This window comes from Etheostoma spectabile, unplaced genomic scaffold, assembly GCF_008692095.1.
Source record: "Etheostoma spectabile isolate EspeVRDwgs_2016 unplaced genomic scaffold, UIUC_Espe_1.0 scaffold00001814, whole genome shotgun sequence".
In the NCBI taxonomy this organism is placed as follows: domain Eukaryota; kingdom Metazoa; phylum Chordata; class Actinopteri; order Perciformes; family Percidae; genus Etheostoma; species Etheostoma spectabile.
Genome location: NW_022602814.1, coordinates 1 through 13,624, shown reverse-complemented (window position 1 = coordinate 13,624; position 13,624 = coordinate 1). Strand labels below are relative to the sequence as shown.

Sequence of the window (13,624 nt, the reverse complement as noted above, 5' to 3'; positions counted from 1 at the left end):
AGTAGAAACACCTGTGGGAGTGGAACATGGATGTGAGAGATGGGCTTTCAACAATGCACATTTTTTTTACATGTCAAAGTAGGAAAAGCAAAGGTAGAAATAAAAATTGAATCATGGTTTAAACTCAGTTTACATTTTTACACTGGACATAAACATTAAAGTCAAGAAGGTAGGTGTTAACCCTTTCAAGGAACCTTGTCCACCATGGACTAAACATACTTCAAGACTGACTAACTTAGCATGTTTGGTTACCTTCACACATGTTGTTTTCTACATATCTGCTACTAACCACTCTGATCATATTCCTTCCTCAATGCTCCATAAAGAAGCGAAGAACGATCATCAATGACAGAGAGCATATGAAGTGAATCATTACTCTCTTCAGCTTCACGCTCAGAAAGGAATATCACGACTCATCATCGTGGTCAGCGAGACCAAACACTTTAGAAACACATTCCTCAAGTCAGAAACTTTAGAACGATCCCTGATAGTATAGTCTTGGTTAGATTGGGGGGGGGAACTGCATCTCATCCACTGCAGAGTGATTGTCACTCAGGATTCAGAGGGACAGAAGCTAATCGTTACGTGCTCCAGATGACTCTGAGGGAGAAATCTATTTACATCTTTAAAGAACCGATATGGAGATGAATTAGATTTTCAGTCACTGTTTCTCAATACTTCAGTGTCAGCCTACTATTCTCTCCAAGAAATGCTCCAGTCCTTTCTTTGCATTATTACTGGTCTTACATGCTTCCACTCGCTAATTATGGAAAACAACAAAGTAATTACATAGTTATGTGGACGACAAACAAATTTACATAACCTTATCGCCAGGGGACTATAGTCCAATATATAAACTGACTAAGTGCATCGAACAAATTAACGGCTGGATGCGCCAGAACTTTCTGAAATTAAATAAAGGAAAAACTGAGGTGTTTGTTTTTTGAGCAAAAGAGGAACGATTAAAAGTCTGCGCTCAGCTTCAAACAACAATTTAAAAACAACAGCAGACAGACAAAACCTTGGTATAGTCATGGACTCAGACCTGAATTTTAACAGCCACATTAAGACAATTACAAAGTCAGCCTATTATCACCTTAAGAAAATATCAAGGGTTAAAGGACTTATGTGTCAACAGGATTTGGAAAAACTTGTCCTTGCTTTCATCTTCAGCAGACTTGACTACTGTAACAGGGTCTTTACAGGTTCCCTAAAATCAGCTGATTCAGAACACTGCTGCTCGGGTCCTCACTAAGACCAAGAGAGTGGATCACATCACTCCAGTTCTGAAGTCTTTACAACGGGCTTCCTGTGCCTCAAAGTATTGATTTCAAAGTACTTTTGCTAGTTTATAAATGACTAAACGGTTTAGGACCAAATACATTCTGATCTGCTACTACACTATGACCCCCTCCCCCCAGACCTCTCAGGTCATCTGGGACAGGTCTACTTTCTGTCCCCAGAGTCAGAACTAAACAGGGTGAAGCATTTTAAGCTTGTTGCGTATTTCATTAGCATTTTGTTGGGGTGATGTGGGCAGGTGGGGCTTGAAAATTCCCCCTTCCCCGATTTACTTTCACTTTTTACTGAAAAATCAAGTCTGTGTTTGGTAAAAATTTTGTATCAATTGTTTCCTGTTTGTCAAATGAGATCGAAAGCTGATCGGGCAGTGGAGCCATGAAAAGATCCCATGCCAATCTACCTGACCATAGCCTTTCAAGTCAGTAACAAATCCAAGCTGTATTTCCTTTATACCAAAATTCAAGTTCAAATGTTGGTAAATGTTTTTGCTTCAAAATAGTCTTTTGTCCAATATAATCAGAATGCTCAATCTGGTAGTGGAGCCATAAAAACACTACATGCCAACAAACTACTAACAATTGCCTTTCGAGTCACTGACTGATCACATTTACTTGATAGAAAATTTCTACTATGACGTGTTTATGAGGCTCGTTGGTCTAGGGGTATGATTCTCGCTTCGGTGTGAGAGGTCCAGGGTTCTGCTTCCGGACGAGCCCAGAAGGCAGGAGCTGTTACTTTCCTAACTGAAATTTAAAATCTAGTTTAACGTTAAATAATCCAGATTAGGAACAATAAAAGTTGTATTAGAGCATGCAGGCAATCTTTCATGTCCTGCTTCAACTGCACGCAACAGAAAAAAATGGGAATAAATAAGAGAACAATGAGCAATGGCTCTCCTTTTTCATTTGTCGCATCTCTGCCTGTCAAAGATTTTTTATTTTATTTTCTAATTTATTCAATCTGTTTGATCCGTAGAACACCCCCCCCTCTGATCAACCCATATAATTTGCATGCTTAAAATAACATACCGTTAAAGCCCCGCCCATTTCAAGACAACCCGACCCACTTCCGAGTTAAATCCTGTCCGAGCACAGAAACAGATACAGATACAGATAATGCCGTACTCGCTCATCCCTACCAGGTATGTTAAGATCAGAGGGTAAGGTCTTCAATCTTCTGAGGTATGATCCCATCCAGAACTGTTCCATAGCTGCAGTTTTAGGATTTCTGGATGGGACCGTGGCTGGTGTTATGTGTATAGCTGTAAATCTGCTCCCTAAAAACAATAAAAGGTCCGGCACTCCTTACCCTCCTTTCTCCTTTGGTTTCTTAATCACTCTTCTTTGCGCTCGTTCCCACTTGGACCTCCACAGGAAATAAAGATGGCTCGTTCCAGGTCTAAAATCTCTTTTCTGGGTGGGATAAAACAGCTGATCAGTAAAGGCAAAGGTAAGCAAAAGCAAGTACAAAAGGCTTGGACAAACAGCAAAGCCCACCAAAAATAGTTTCAACTCATCAGCGTTCCCCTCCAAGGAAGTCTTTAGTAAAAGGCAAAAGACTTGTGTGTTATGAAGAGAAACCAGAGTGAGTACAGCCGTCTGCTCGAGAGCAGCTGAAAACCCTAGTCGACCCAGTCCAAACCATCCCGATAAACCTCACTGGGGTCCAAACTAAAATGATAAGAGGAAACTTGGTAGACTACTTACTTATGTTTATATTTGTACTCACAATGACATTTTTAAAACGCCAGCCAATCACAAGTCTTACATGTGAATAATCAATGTAGCTCACATAAAAGATAGTTGCAAGGTCTACCAAATGTTTAACTTTACAACCCGTAAGCTGTTGGAACCTTGGTTGCCACCTTCCATCAAAATGTGAATCACAGATTCTCCAAGGCCTGGTCAGAAGTTGCAGAGTGCAGTGCCCATGACCCAGAGGTCGATGGATCAAAACCATCCTCTGCTCATTCCTATGCTTTGTATCGTCAGTAAGGCTATTTCTGCAAGTGTCTGAAGTGAAATCTCTACAATGCTCACACCTGCCGTAACACCCATAAAAACTGGAGCATAATACAATAAACAAAAACATAACAGTACAAGCATGTAAATACAGTAAAATAGAAACTGTAAAACATGTACTGTTAAAGTGCTTGTTGTGCTGTCTGATAGTCTGAGGTATAAAAGAGAGAGCATACTACTTAGTTTGTGTAACAGGAGGTCTTAGTCTACCACTACGTTCTATAACCCTACCAGTCAGATTACCACAGGAGGTAATATCTGTTGCAGCTCTTTTAAAGACTCTACCATAATACCTGCTGGAGATGCCAGGTCCTCATACACGTAAAGCATATGCTCTACCACTGAGCTACATCCCCTGAAGATTTTCAGATTTTTTAAAACCTTTTTCTGAGATAGACTTATCCTCATTAATCCTTTTGGGATGACTCCCGCAAGGAAATTGAAATATCACTGATAAAAGAAAAACCTGGGTAAAACAAGTAATGTTAATGTATATATGGCTTCAAACCTGTAAATGCAACTGCAGTGGCTGGAAATCAAACCTGGGTAAAATGATTGCGCTGCTATGGTATAAATCATAGTCAAAAAGTAACACACCTGTTGCCTTTCTGCTGGACAATACAAAGCTCACTGCAAATCTTGTAACACAGACTGAAAATAAATGCTAAGAGATACATTGGTGGACGGGTGGCTTCCAGTACCTATGAGATAACACAATAATGTTATTGAAGGCACATCTGCGGTTTGGTATATGAGTCATTGATGAATCAATGGTTTGCTACCACCCTTAAAGTGCCTTTTGTTGTCTCAGTAATAACTACAGTATCAGTGTTCAACCACCTGTCATTTTCTTTTCACCATCAGTTGTGTTTTTTTGTTGATATTAAAGGCACACAACAATCACAACATTATTGGCCAACTTAAGTCAGTTAGTTAGTTAAGCGTTCAGAGGATGTGGGAAAAAGCAAGTCAAGAACAGGTTTTAAAGGACTTGCCACAGACAGTGAAGACAGCAGTAGATATGTCTACTGTGTACAAACACATGGTAACTTTACATCTGTTGACAATAAAGATGCCCACAAAACCCTGTAGTGGCCATTGAGTTTCTTGCGCACATTCATGTCCTCTTAAATACATAGAACTGCTTTATTCCCAATATCATGTCTCAGAAAAACAGTAGATGTCAGAAGTGGCGCCTTGGACCGCTCGGCCATCCTGACTGATCCAACAAATACTTTGTAGGACCTGTCTCAAAAATTATAATATAGTAAATTAAACATGTCACGATACAGTAGGTTCTCAGTCATCCATGTCATAGTTAACAAGGGAAGGTTTCTCAACTGTCAGCCCAAATATATGAAGACATGGAGACATGGAAGAAAGTCACCAGGGTGGCAATCTGTTATAGTACCACTGTATGCATGTGTACCTGCATGCATTCAAAATGTAGGCCAAGAAAAAAAAGAAACAGAGCCATATTCAAACAAAAAAAAGAATTTGACAGCAGAAAGCCCATTTTAAGGACACACAGCAGACCTACAACGAATTGTAATTGAACTGCTTTGAAAATAGTAAGAACCTTCTTCATTACAAACCTGATGGTGCAGTACTTGATCCACATGGATCCACTTGCTGTCCCTCTGGCTGTTCCTCTCTCTGTCCCATTTATGTTTTCTTCCTCCTCACTCTCTTCTTCATCCTCTCACCCTCTTCTTCATCTTCCTCACCCTCTGGAATATCCCTCTCTGTGTCAGAGCCCTCACTTTCATCCCATGCCCTCTCTCCAAACTCCAGACTCCTCTGGCTCTCCCTCTTCCTGCTCTCCAGTCCCTTGATTTGTTTCTCTCACTGCTGTTTTTCTCACTTTGTTTACTAGGGCTCTATACCGCTTCCTCGTTTCATGATAATATTAAAAGAAGAAAAAACTTAGGGGTATGCATTACATTTCCCTCCCTACTCAACCTGGGCATAAAGCCTGTCGATTACTTTACACAAACATAGTTATTTGTTACGCAATGCAACAGCAAAGACGGATGAAGTTACGTGTTCAAAGTACTCACTTCCGTACTCAAGTAGAAGTAGACTTAATTGTGTTAACAAATACTCTGGTAAAAGTAGAAGTACTGATTTAACTTCTTTACTCAAATACAAGTAACAAAGTACAGGCTTGGAAATTTACTTAAAGTATGAAAGTAAAAGTAGCCTTGCTGATGTTACTAGAGAGCACGCTGAGAAACTTCAGTGGACATTGAGAAAAGGCAAGGCAAGGCAAGGCAGCTTTATTTGTATAGCACATTTCAGCAACAGGGCAATTCAAAGTGCTTTACACAAAATCAGTTAAACAGATAAACACTAGTAAAAACAGTAAAATCATAAGCATTAAAAACCGGTAAAACACATGAATAGACAGTTAAAAAATAGAGACATAAAAACACAAGAATAAAAGTTACAGTGCAGCATAAGAAATTTAAAGAAATGAGCAGTCATTTAAAGAAGGCAGCAGCAAAAAGGAAGGTCTTCAGCCTTGATTTAAAAGAACTGAGAGTAACAGCGGATCTGCAGGTTTCTGGGAGTTTATTCCAGATATGAGGAGCATAGAAACTGAAAGCTGCTTTACCCTGTTAGTTCTGACTCTGGGGACAGAAAGTAGACCTGTCCCAGATGACCTGAGAGGTCTGGGGGGGTCATAGTGTAGTAGCAGATCAGAATATATTTTGGACCTAAACCGTTAAGTGATTTATAAACTAGCAAGAGTACTTTGAAATCAATTCTTTGAGACACAGGAAGCCAGTGTAAAGACTTCAGAACTGGAGTGATGTGATCCAGTCTCTTGGTCTTAGTGAGGACCTGAGTAGCAGCGTTCTGAATCAGCTGCAGCTGTCTGATTGATTTTTTAGGGAGACCTGTAAAGACCCCGTTACAGTAGTCAAGTCTACTGAAGATGAAAGCATGGACAAGTTTTTCCAAATCCTGTTGACACATAAGTCCTTTAACCTTGATATATTCTTAAGGTGATAGTAGGCTGACTTTGTTATTGTCTTAATGTGGCTGTAAAGTTCAGGTCTGAGTCCATGACTACACCAAGATTTCTGGCTTTGTCTGTTGTTTTTAACATTGTTGTTTGAAGCTGAGCGCAGACAGCAAAAGGCTCTTTATTCTTTATTCTTTATTTGCCATTGCCTACATTTAAATGTCTGTCTGCCAATAGGTCTAAAACATATATAAACATATAGCTTATTTCTTGTGACAGAGACTGGGACTCCAGGTTAATAAGATTCTGACCGAGTAGCAAGACATGAATTCAAGTGGGATTTTGTGAGAAGTCTGTGTATGTTCCCATCCAATTAGATTCAATTTGGTATTGATGATCAAAAATAATAACTAACTCCTGTGAAATTATTTGAAACTTAATGAGGACTAGATTAGGATTTAAAAAGATTTAAAGCTGAATCTGGTTTTCAATTTGGCCCAGGTGTGTCTGTTAAAACACCAACGGAGACAACTTCTCTCTGTTGATGCTTTATTACAATCAAGCATCAGGATAAAGATGGGGGGGGTTAGCTCTGCTAAGGCTGTGTGTGTGGTAATAAAATAAATAAATAACATTGTAAAGGCTACCATACACAATGTATAGGAATCTTACAGTGAGGAAAATAAGTATTTGAACACCCTGCTATTTTGCAAATGCAGCTTAGGCATTATATGGTGTGTTGAGGTGCTACAGGAACATTTCTGCAAACAGTCCCAGCAGGGCTCATCATGTTGTTGTGGCCGAGTGGTTAAGGCGATGGACTAGAAATCCATTGGGGTCTCCCCGCGCAGGTTCGAATCCTGTCGACAACGAGCGCTGTTTTTTAAGAGTGGTACCAAACCAATGACACATCAGAGTATACCAAATCGCAGATGTGCCTTCATAAACAATATTGTCTTATCTCATAGGTACTGGAAGCAACCAGTCTCCACCAATGTATTTCTTATCAATCTGTGTTACAAGATTTGCAGTGAACGTTGTATTGTCCAGCAGAAGGCAACGGTGTGTTACTTTTCAACTATGATTTATATCGTAGCAGTGCAAGCATTTTGCCCAGGTTTGATTTCAAGCCACGCATATTTCAATTTCCTTGCGGGAGTCATCCCAAAAGGATTAATAAAGATAAGTCTAAGTCTATCTCAGAAAAAGTCAAAGAATTTCAAAATCTTCAGGGATGTAGCTCAGTGGTAGAGCTCATGCTTTACATGTATGAGGACCTGGCATCTCCAGCAGGTATTATGGTAGAGTCTTTAAAAGAGCTGCAGAAGATATTACCTCCTGTGATAATCTGACTGGTAGAAGCACTTTAAACGTACATGTTTTACAGTTTCTATTTACAGTATTTATTACCTGTAGTGTAGTATATTTACTGTATTACACTCCAGTTTTTATGGGTGTTACAGCGGGAATAAAAGGTATGAGCACTGTAGTTTCTTTTTTTATGGATGAAATAATCTCAACATGCCATTAAGTTTACTCTTCAGCAGGTGGAGACATTTCACTTCAGACACTTGCAACATCAGAGGCTTTGTTAAACATCAACAGACTGGAAATAGACTTGATACTGATACAAAGCACAGGAATTAGAAGAGGATGGTTTCAATCCCTCAACCTCTGGTTATGGGCCCAGCACGCTTCAGTGTCTGTGATTGACATTTTGAGGGGAGATTTGGGACCCTGTGGCAACCAAGGTTCCAACAGCTTACGGGTAGTAAAGTTAAACATTTGGTAGACCTTGCAACTATCTTTTATTTGAGCTCCCTGATTACTCACACATTGATTATTCACATGTAAGACTTGTGATTGGCTGGTGTTTTTAAAAAAAAAGGGCATTGTGAGTACAGCTATAAACATCAGTAAGGAGTCTACCAAGTGCCTCTTATCATTTTAGTTTGGACACCCAGTGAGGCTTACAATGTAAAGAGAGGAGCCTGGTTGGGCTAGAACTCTCCTCTGCTGGATCGGGCTGTACTGCACCGCCTAATATACACCCTTGACATATGGATAGTCCTAATATTTATATACAGGCTTATATTGCAATCTCGTCACCCTACATGTAGGTGTACCTATATTTAAATGACACACAGTAGCAAAGTTTATGTAGTGTTTTTTATTTTACCTGTGTTTTTTTCTGTGAGGGACCTCTGTCCGGCTTTTTATGTAGCATGGAAGCTAGCGTTAGCTAACTAGCAGCCAGCCTGCTTCCAAACAAACTTTTTAATTATCTCAACACTTTTTAACAGTCAAACTGAAACACTGGCGGTGAGCTCCAGGTCCTGCAGCTGCTGACGGACATGGATAGCTTCAGACCCGCTCACCACTAGTGTTGGTGGATTAGCAAGCTAGCGTTAGCAAACTAACACCGCTTATAAATAAATACATTTTAATTATCCTAACACTTTAAACAGTCAAACTCAAACCCTGGCGGTGAGCTCCAGGTCTTGCAGCCACGGACGGACCACCATCAATGGGTATAATGCGTGCCTTTAAATTACATTTTTATTTTTTTTAAGCAGGCTGGTTGGTTAGTTTGCTAACGCTAGCTGCTATTCCACCACCACTGGCGGTGGGCTCCCGGGGGGTTGCGCCGCTGCTATCGGGTCTGGAGCTTTCCATTCTCGCTGGAGATCAGATCCCGTTGAGGTCGGCAGCGGAGATTTCTAGCGATGTTTCCCCGCTGGCCGAGCCCCACTGACGGCGGACCGTCTGCGTCTGCAGCACCTGGAGCTCCAGTGTTTCAGTTTAACCTGTTAAAAAGTGTTTGAATAATAAAGTATTTACAGTATTTAGAAGCGGGCTAGATGCTAGTAAGCTTATGCTAGCTTTCATGCTACATAATAAGCCGGACAGAGTTGTCCCTCTCGAGAAAAAACCCTGCTGCCCCCTCCCCCCATCCTGTTGGCTCAGAGCTCCACAGACTAAGTCCACAGGTACACTTAGTTTGCACCAAATGTATCGCAAGAAGTGTTGCAAAAGTCGAGGGTGCAGACTCGCCGCTGTGGAAAAGTGACTGAAGTGAAAAAAAAATGAAATAAAGTACAAGTACAGAATTTTTTTCTACAAGCTCTCAAATCATATTCTCTAAGTGCTCACATCACATCTACGCGCTCTCACATTTGCACCATATTTTACCTTCATATTCTTTGTTGAACTTTATTGCTTTACAACACCAAGCAAGTAAGCGCTGTGACTAACATTGCTCTTCTGAAGTGATTTTGGAGAGGGACATCAGGTAGAAATACTCTGGTTGACTAGCATGACACCATTGTATTCATATATATCAATCCAGCTAACGTGAATGACAGTGACTGCATGTTGCTTCCTCTAAATTTCAGGTTTGTGGTCGACTAGCGAGGCCAGCTCGTCAGTTTGATAAACTGACCAGACCTGCATGCCTCTTGTTTCTTTGGGCTAACTAATTAGCTTTAGCCTGGCTGGTAGCAGCTTTCTGCTTGTTCTTTAAGCTAACTATATTAGCTTTAGCCGGCTGGTAGCAGCTTTCTGCTTGTTTCTTTAAGCTACTATTTTAGCTTTAGCCGGCTGGTAGCAGCTTTCTGCTTGTTTCTTTAAGCTAACTATTTTAGCTTTAGCCTGCTGGTAGCAGCTTTCTGCTTGTTTCTTTAAGCTAACTATTTAGCTTTAGCCTGCTGGTAGCAGCTTTCTGCTTGTCTTTAAGCTAACTATATTAGCTTTAGCTTGGCTGATAGCAGCTTTCTGCGGTGGGAAATGGCCGGGAGACGTGTGATTATGTTGCATTAATCAGGGGGTTTAGTTTGTATTTGAGGAGAACATAAACCCCAACTACTGTAGCGTCACTCACTACCCATCAAATACTATGACATCACTGTCTGAGGCAGCTGTTGCCAACGGTAGGCTACTTTCTACACACGGAGAGCCTCACTTCCCATACCAAACCCCGTCGGACTAACGTCACATACACACGTGCCACATGGCTACCTGTCTTAAAGGGGAACGGTCGGATGGTAATAATCATGTAAAGGAGAAACGTGAAAGGTTACTTTTCTATCAAGCAGCAAAAAAGTATTAACGTCAACATCGTAACGTCCTGCGATGTGACTTTCGCGCATGCGCACATCGTGATGTCAATGCTAAAACACAATATTGTTCAGCCCTAACTGACGGTATGCTTCAGTAAGCTAGTTTGCCATTTTATCTTGGTAATGCCACATGTAAGTATATCTTAGTTTATTTAGATACCCACATAGGTTATACTACGTACACTGTATAACAATACATTACGTGTTTTCTTTATTCATCTTACATTTTTGCTAGCCTGTTGTGTAGTTATATTTTTTTTACAATTATCTTGTTTAATATCTGTGACTCATTACTATCTAAGTAACTGGTCATTGTGTTTTCTCCCCGTTTCACCCTTTGTTACTCAAATAAACGTGTTACAAGGATCCCGTTGCCAGTGCTTGATGGTGGAAGGTGTTTAGCTGCTGCTGGTCAGATTGCACTGCGTTACGTACGTGAAGGACAAGACATATTTCATGGTAAGTATTTCCAGGTAATCTCTGCACCTCTAATCTCTGCACCTCTGTTATTCTATATTACCATGTAATAAAATTGAAACAGGCAGTTTTGCATTTTCCACCACTGATTCATGGTTTTTGACAGTAACTACCAGAAGCATTTCCAGGTAATCACTACACCTCTGTCTACTACGTAATAAATATGAAACAGGTATTTTGCATTTTCCACCACTGATTCATGGTTTTTATTTCAGAAACTACAGAAGCATTTCCAAGTAATACTACACTCTGTTTTTGTATTATTACCATGTAATTAAATCGAACAGGCTTTGGCATTTTCCACCACTGCCTTCTAAATCTCTACCATGCGCCATTTCTTGCCTAAACAATATAACCACCAATATGTTAAATTAAATTTGATAGATGTAACTCCCTGATGGTCTAATGGCTAGGATTGGCGCCCTCACCGCCGTGGCCGGTGTTCAATTCCCGTCCAGGGAATGGTCAGGACTTGACAGATACAGATTTAAAGAAGCAAGTTTTTGGTTGATTTGTCAAATTCTTCCTCATTAGTTTAACGTTTTAAAGAGTACCATTTCCTTTAACAACCCCCGACAGTGGATGTATCCTTTTGTCATCATTGATGGGTCATAAACACTTCATCTGCCTCCATCTCAATAACAATTCTTTTCATTTTTTCAAGCAGTAACTAAACCCCTAACCAACATTTTAACTGAAAACCAATGTATGTGAGTGTCAAGTAATGTTATTGTTGATTCAGGTCCAAATTTGACATTTTAGCGCGCAATGCAAAGGTGCATAACAGATTTTTTTTCTACATACCTGGAGCGATGCAAAGCGGGGTGGCCAACTAGTCAGAAACAGCAAGAGACTTGGTATTTAAGAATACTAACTGACTATGTGACAGATGTGTAATCTGTCATGTCCGCCTTCTGAAGCTCTAGCCAGGCGCCATCCTCGCCTAAAACAATATGAGTCATTCCTGTAAGTGAAAAGAAAACTCACATCTACAAAGATAAATTTGAAAGCTGGGCTCCCTGATGGTCTAGTGGCTAGGATTCGGCGCTCTCACCGCCGCGGCCCGGGTTCGATTCCCGTCAGGGAATGGTCAGGACTTGAGAGCCAGGTGTGATGTTTGAAAGAATAAGTTCCTGGACTTGATTTTGATTTGTCAAATTTCCTCATTAGTTTAAATGAACTGACAACATCAGTTATATGACTTACAGTTCTCAAGAGCACACAATCTCAACTGGTTATCCTTTAGACCAGCTAGTCTCTTTTTCTTTTCTCTCACTTTTTGTCTCTGTCTGGCCTTATGTATTTGCTTGTATTACATCAAGTGACCTGCATACCAATGACCGTAAAGATCAATATGTACAGTACATGGTTTTTCAGAAATGTACCTTTAGATAAAGGTAAGGCCACTTGGGTTATCTCTTTGGGTGCGCTCTATATTCACCTACAGAATGATAAACCCTAGAGTCGGCTTACTCCAGGTTTTTAAGCATCAACTTCCTGGTGGACTTGAACCCCCATCCTTTCGGTTAACAGCCGACTGCGCTGACCTATTCGCCACAGAGACTGAGCCTGTCTGATGTTTTATGAGCGGGAGCTCAATCTTTAAGCCACAAGCATTTGCTTTATGGCTTTTTGAGGTTGCGCTGCCTTGTATGCTTATCAGGCTATTTTCCTGTTACTCAGAAATTGGGGAAGCTGACTCATTTGGAATGTAGAAGCTGGAAGTGCGTTGTATTTTTCTTACATGTCAATTGGATTCTGACTTGAATTCAATATTTGGCATCCAAGACAATTTGGGAACGATGATGTATCAGTCATTTTGCTGGTGGTTTCTGGTCCAGCAACAAGCTTGATATACGTTACCACCCATGTATCACAAAAACTGTTGAGTGGGGCCTTATGTATTTGCTTGGATTACATCAATGACCTGCATACCAGAATCAGAATCAGAATCTGCTTTATTCGCCAGGTATGAGGACACATACGAGGATTTTTTCTTGGAGCATTGTTGCTCACACTGTGTTACACACAAAACACAAAAACAACCGAAACAAAAAAATATACACACTAGTCTTACACACAATATATACATACTCTAAACAGAACAATACAGAGGCCGTCAGAGATGGCAAAAGTACTCACTGCCCGTGCTCAAGTAGAAGAACAGATATTGTGTTAACAAATACTCTGGTAAAAGTAGAAGTACTGATTTACCTCTTTACTCAAGTAAAAGTACCAAAGTACAGGCTTAAAAGTAAAAGTAGCTTATGAATGAAAAAGCTACCTGGACCACAGATGATCCTAGAGAGCACACTGAGAAACTACAGTGGCATGGAGAAAAGACTCTTTATTCTTTATTCTTTATATGCCATTGTCTACATTTTAAATGGCCGTCTGCCATAGGCCTAAAACATATATAACATATAGCCTATTTATTGACAGAGACTGGGACTCCAGGTAATAAGATTCTGACCGAGTACCAAGATATGAATTCAAGTGTGATTTTGTGAGAAGTCTGTGTATGTTCCAATTATTTAATTAATTAAATTTTGTAATGGTAACTCAGGGAATTATTTTTGAAATTTAGTGAGGACTAGATTAAACTGGATTTTAAAGCAGTGATTCGGTTTCCAACTTCGGCCCAGGTTTGTCTGTTAAAAACACAGACGGAGACAACTCTCTGTTACTGCTTTATACAATCAATCATCAGTATAAACATGGGGGGGGGCAGCACT

General features: G+C 40.2%; 3 non-coding genes across 3 annotated transcripts; 1 reads left to right on the top strand and 2 right to left on the bottom strand.

Annotated features, from left to right (window-relative positions):
* Positions 1-287: 287 nt before the first annotated feature.
* LOC116675336 (small nucleolar RNA U3) lies at positions 288-500 on the bottom strand. Its single transcript, XR_004328385.1, has one exon. It is a non-coding gene; the product is annotated as a small nucleolar RNA U3 (small nucleolar RNA).
* A 2,273-nt stretch (positions 501-2,773) lies between these two features.
* Positions 2,774-2,890, bottom strand: LOC116675337 (U5 spliceosomal RNA). Its single transcript, XR_004328386.1, has one exon. It is a non-coding gene; the product is annotated as a U5 spliceosomal RNA (small nuclear RNA).
* A 4,194-nt stretch (positions 2,891-7,084) lies between these two features.
* Positions 7,085-7,166, top strand: trnas-aga (transfer RNA serine (anticodon AGA)). The gene has a single exon. It is a non-coding gene; the product is annotated as a tRNA-Ser (tRNA).
* Positions 7,167-13,624: the final 6,458 nt, after the last annotated feature.